Genomic DNA, 6749 nt, shown 5'->3' with positions numbered 1-6749 from the left:
AGATACGTCAGACGTACTTCGAGATACTTCCGTACTTTCCGCCAATCAGCGCATTGCCCTGTCACAGGAGTAATAGTCCTGTGGCAGGGCGGAAGTTCCAATCTGGACCGAGGCTCCGAGTCTGCAGCTGGACCCTATTGGATCTCGCTGTACAGCGTTATTGAGATCAATATTGGATTTTTTCGCCATGGCATTCAAAATTCATATATACACCCATGGCCGCCTAGTTATAGTTGAAAGTGGGGGGTGCAAGATTCTTTTTTATTCTTCTTTTTTTATTTTATTTTTTTTTACATTTAATGAAACACCTACCTGTATGTGCAATTTCCTGCAATATAGAGCCTTCAATCTTGACCAAAATAAAGCTGCTCTTTTCACTATAAAACTCAGTTTATATTGCAGTATGATAGCTATAATAATAATAACTTCACTGCGAGGGCTCTTTTAGCTAACGCTAGCTAGGCACGTATGATAGCCAATTACTATTATAATAATAATAATAATAATAACTTTCCCATCCTCCCAAAGCCCCTCCGGCCCCGTTCACATCCGCAGCGGCAGTACCAACAACAACAACAATTAATTGACGCTATCAATAGCCCCAGTGAGCGCGGCGGCTGGCTGAATGAATGAATGAAAACTTTATTTAACAGATTGCAGAATGGGTACAATACAGTACGGCTCAATACACACAATTGTTAAGGTGATGCAGACCAGAGAAAGACGTTTGTCTTGTTTACATCAGGGTCCATACTAGCCCCTTTCGTGACTGTGCTGCACCGAGTGAATCCACAGTCACTTGCTCCTCAATGGGAAACCAACCTAGATTTACCCTGAAGGACTGGTTCTGGCCGAACCGTTCGTTATACAAGTATCACAGAGACATTACAAATGTGCTCACAGTTGCACGAGGGTTTCGGACAGAGATACGGGATGGTGCGCAGGCGCTGTGATCACCCAACGGCGGAAATAATGCCGCTTTGAGCAGTTTATAAAAAAATATTAAAAATATTTATTAGCAACGCCGAGCTTTCAAACCATCCCGTATCTCTGTCCGAACATATACAGAAATAAATACAGTAAAAACATACATGACATCATGACATTTATGGCATAGGGACATACATGACATACAGGTATATACTGTAGTACTGTTACATTTGTGACATATACGATATGCAAATAATATACAGTACTGTTACCCAGAGATCCTAACAGAAAATATTATATATATATGATGGGGATGAGACTGTACATTAGGAGGAGGGGGGGGGGGGGGGGGGGGTGGACATTTACGGTGGCCAGTTTCGAATTGCAGTCTCCCGTAGGTGCTCTTTAAGAGCGGTTTTGAATGTGGGCAGGGGTAAAGTGGGTTTTAGGAGTGAGGTTAAGCAGTAGTCTGACCAGTTTGTTTTGTGATGTTTGTAATCTTGTTTTTAGTGCCTTTGAGGTGCTTTGGTACCATGAGGTGCAGGCATAGTCGTAGTACCCTTGAATGAGTACTGAGAGTACCCATGATTTTTGCCATTTTGTTATCGTGAAATTGGTATTAAATTTAATTCTGATTGGCATTAAAAAGTCTTAAAGCCTTAAATCTGACTGGGCTAAACCCTGGTTATTTTCAGCCCAATTTATTCATTTCACTGCAAACCATCTGATCAATATATCACCCATACTACATAAAGCATTTACTGACGATCACGTAATTATAAACGCCCCCCCCCCCCCCTTTCCTCCGTGCATGATGACGCATAACGTATACGATCATATACAGTTGAATTTTTTAATATAGCGTGTCTAGGGAATAAACGGCAATCGATGCATTTAGGTCTATAACTCACGTTCTAGGAATTACTACAGAAAATGATAAAACATACTTATATTCTAGAAGGTATTTTTGTATTTTTGTATGAATGAAAAAGTATAACGTTCCTACATCCTGAACAATAGATAATCGATGTTGAATGCAGGCATTAAAGTGTTCCGTCTCAAGACGGATTTCCGTCAATTTGATTGGGGAGATCCGTCAATTTGATTCGCAGTCTAACGGAATTGACTACCTGGTATAATATGATTTGTAGATGCATACAGATTGAAACAAAATTGAGCCAATCAGAGGCGCCAAATATCATGAAAAGGGAATTTTTTCTACCGAGGCGGCGCCAAGCAGTCATCACTCAGGGACTCGAGTGGTTGCAGCTGGAGGCTATTGGGCGAGTGACATTTGCGAGGTCTGTCCGCCACATGGCAGGGTAACAAAATAGTTGTGTCCCCTGCTGTGGTTGTGAGTATAGTATACGTTTATTAGCTTAACTCCGTAGCAACATCACACAGGTGTATCTGTAGACAGTCTCCTCCCCACCGTATATATATTTTTTCCTACCACCCACCCCCTCCTAATGTACAGTCCCGGACTTTCCAGTGAATCATAGTGTCCTTTTTTTTCATTTTCCCAGATGCACCATGCACCAAGGATCCAGCTGATTACTGCCAATCTGGAGGATTGTTCCTTATCTGCTCTTCACTTGTGCCACTGATTCATTGACCTTTTGTGGTGTGGTATGTTTTGATTTTTACTTAGTAATACACTGTATAGTTGGGATTCTGAATTAAACAGTATAATGTTCACATATATTATGGAGCCCCCAGGGGTCGGGAGAATATTGTGGAAAACAATATAAAACTGAAATGGTAAAGCTAAAAAACTGTAGACCTGACCACAACCCCCTCGGTTCAACAGCACAATATGTTGCTTTCTCCGCTTTTAAAAGTTGAAATCATCTGATGACATTGAAGGGATAGTTCAGAATTGTGGACATAAAGTTTAATTTACTACTTGGCCATTATGTTATGTTCAATGGACTGCACTTATATAGCAATAGCGCTTTTATCCAAAGCGCGTATGGCCTCTCATTCACCTATTCACACACATTCACACACCAATGGTGGCAGCTGCCATGCATATTGATCCATAAATAGTGTTTAGATTGTACTTCTATAGGTTTTTAACTTTACATACTGTATTTAAACATTATATTTGAACAAACACTGCAAGCTAAAGTTTTAAATCATTTGAATCTGTTTTATACAGCACACTTGCTTCCAAAATAAAGCAGTTTTACAATCCTGATCGTTTGTTAACACTTGAAGCTTTTTGTTTCTAACAATCTGTACAATAAAAGTGTTTCTCTGCTGAACTTTGAGTTCTGTCACTTAATTGAAGGAGTTTGATTGTAATAATTATGGGAAAACCTGTAAAATAACAGTGTTTCACTGCTGAACTTTAAGTTCTGTCACTTTATTGAAGGAGTTTGATTGTAATAATTGAGGAAAAACCTGTGAAATAACAGTGTTTCACTGCTGAACTTTAAGTTCTGTCACTTTATTGAAGGAGTTTGATCGTAATAATTTAGGAAAAACCTGTGAAATAACAGTGTTTCACTGCTGAACTTTAAGTTCTGTCACTTTATTGAAGGAGTTGGATCGTAATAATTTAGGAAAAACCTGTGAAATAACAGTCTTTCACTGCTGAACTTTGAGTTCTGTCACTTTATTGAAGGAGTTTGATCGTAATAATTTAGGAAAAATCTGTGAAATAACAGTCTTTCACTGCTGAACTTTGAGTTCTGTCACTTAATTGAAGGAGTTTGATTGTAATAATTATGGGAAAACCTGTAAAATAACAGTGTTTCACTGCTAAACTTTAAGTTCTGTCACTTTATTGAAGGAGTTTGATTGTAATAATTGAGGAAAAACCTGTGAAATAACAGTGTTTCACTGCTGAACTTTAAGTTCTGTCACTTTATTGAAGGAGTTTGATCGTAATAATTTAGGAAAAACATGTAAAATAACAGTGTTTCACTGCTGAACTTTGAGTTCTGTCACTTAATTGAAGGAGTTTGATTGTAATAATTCTGGGAAAACATGTAAAATAACAGTGTTTCACTGCTGAACTTTGAGTTCAGCAGCTGCCAGACTTTTACAGTTTTTTTACAGATTTTTTTTTACAGTGTAGGGCTGTGGGAACATAGGGCTGTGGGAACATAGGGCTGTGGGAACATCGGGCTGAGGGAACATAGGGCTGTGAGAACATAGGGCTGAGGGAACATAGGGCTGAGGGAACATAGGGCTGTGGGGAACAGAGGGCTGTGGGAACATACTGTAGGGCTGAGGGAACATAGGGCTGAGGGAACATAGGGATGTGGGGAACATAGGGCTGTGGGGGACATAGGGCTGTGGGAACATAGGGCTGAGGGAACATAGGGCTGTGGGGAACAGAGGGCTGTGGGGAACATAGGGCTGTGGGAACATAGGGCTGTGGGAACATAGGGCTGAGGGAACATAGGGCTGTGGGGAACATAGGGCTGTGGGAACAGAGGGCTGTGGGGAACATAGAGCTGTGGGAACATAGGCTGTAGGAACATAGGGCTGAGGGAACATAGGGCTGTGGGGAACTGATTTTGAATACACAAATGTGGCTGGGGGAACTGATTCACTCAGCATGAATGGACTATAGGTCAATAAAAACAATACACACACAAAAAAAACATTAAATATTTTTTTTCGAATTGTTATTATTTTTTATTTAAAAAAAAATATATATATATATATATATATATATTAGTGCTGTCAGGCGATTAAAAAAATGTATCTAATTAATTACAGGATTTGTAATTAATTAATCTAATTAATCGCATTTTAATCGCATTACCATTTTATGCCTCATATTCTATATTCTATAATCATATTTCCAATTGCATGTGTCCGGATGGCAGAATTCAGTACTGTATCTACAAAACCTTCTGTTTAATCATCTTCCATCTATTAATTTGCTTAGATTTTTCAGGTCTGGTCAATTTGAGCATGGTGTTATTCACAGTCAAAGATAAAAAATATTTATTGATATTCTCATTTGGTTCATTACAATTTACTCAAAATAAAATGTTCATTCAATCAATCACCGCGCAGATTGATTGATTGAATGAAAATGTTATTAACAGATTGCAGAATGGGTACAATACAGTACGGCTCAATACACACAATTGTTAAGGGGATGCAGACCAGAGAAAGACTTTCGTCTTGTTTACAACAGGGTCCCCCATTTTCAATTCATAATGAATTGTAAGTAAGGGTGCAACTTGCACCGTGCAATCCATTCTTTGTGGATCTAGCCCACAGTATTTCTGACACTGGGAATACATTCCCTGAGATTCATAGATGTCCCTAGAATCAGATACATTTACATTTACATTTAGTCATTTAGCTGACGCTTTTATCCAAAGCGACTTACAAGTTCTGTGCGACAAGACAGCAAGAAGGGTATAACTCTATCAGCTGAGTAACAATGTTCATCAAAGTGTTGCGTGTTTCAGTGTAGGTTAGTTTATTAGGACAAGTGCATGACATTAAGGTTAGTCGGGGTTAGATTTATTATTATTATTATTTTTTTTTTTATCATTTCAGATAATGGTTGAAGAAGTGAGTCTTTAGTCGACGGCGAAAGATTGGACGGGATTCGGCTGTCCTAACTGGGATGGGTAGTTCATTCCACCATTGTGGGGCAAGGACTGAGAATAGGCGGCTTCTCTTTGATGACCCTCCGGGAGCTTGGATAGGAGTAGATCTGAGGCGGCCAGAAGATGCAGAGCGTAGGGGTCTTGAGGGTGTGTAGTTAGAGACCATTGACCGGAGGTAGGCGGGAGCGGTTCCCTTTGCCGCACGGTATGCTAGGTCGAGGGCCTTGAAGCGGATACGTGCAGCAATGGGGAGCCAGTGCAGGTCCCTAAGAAGCGGGGTGACATGGGCCGACTTCGGTAGGTTTGAGATCAGGCGGGCCGCTGCATTTTGAATGAGTTGAAGAGGCTTGGTGGCAGTGGCCGGGAGGCCAGCTAGCAGTGCGTTGCAGTAGTCGAGGCGGGAGATGACTGTTGATTGGACGAGGATTTGGGTGGCTTCTTTTGTCAGGAAGGGGCGTATCCTTCTGACGTTGCTCAGGAGGAATCTGCAGGTTCTGGTTGTCGCTGCGATGTGAGCAGAGAAGTTCAACTGGTCGTCGAGGACAACACCAAGGTTCTTGGCGGTCGGCGACGCGGTCACAGCTGCATTCTCGACTGTGATGGAGAGGTCGATCAGGGGGGAGGATTTGGCCGGCAGGTGGAGCAATTCTGTTTTGCTTAGGTTCAGTTTGAGGTGGTTGGTCGTCATCCAGGCGGAGATGTCGGACAGACAGGCCGAGATCCGCTCAGAGACGTGGATATCTGAGGGAGGGAAGGAGAGGAAGAGTTGAGTATCATCGGCATAACAATGATATGAGAAGCCATGAGACGTGATAATGTTACCCAGTGATTTAGTGTAGAGGGAGAAGAGAAGGGGTCCTAGGACCGAGCCCTGGGGGACACCCGTCCGGAGGGGGCGGGTGGCCGACAGAGTCCCTCTCCATGACACTTGGTAGGAGCGGTCATTGAGGTATGATGTCAGCCATGTCAGTGCAGATCCAGCCACTCCCATTCCTGCGAGGGCCGCGAGGAGGATCTGATGGTTGACTGTGTCGAAGGCTGCAGATAGATCTAGGAGAATCAGGACAGAGGAGAGGCCTTTCGCTTTTGCTAAGTGAAGTGCCTCTGTGACCGCAATGAGGGCCGTTTCTGTGGAGTGGCCAGTCCGGAAGCCAGACTGATCTAGGAGGTCATTCTGTAAGAGATAAGCAGTAAGTTGGTTGGATACAGCACGTTCAAGTGTTTTAGAAAAAA

This window comes from Notolepis coatsorum (assembly GCF_963971535.1).
Source record: "Notolepis coatsorum genome assembly, chromosome: 1".
Taxonomy (NCBI): Eukaryota; Metazoa; Chordata; class Actinopteri; order Aulopiformes; family Paralepididae; genus Notolepis; species Notolepis coatsorum.
This window is presented reverse-complemented; position numbering follows the sequence as displayed.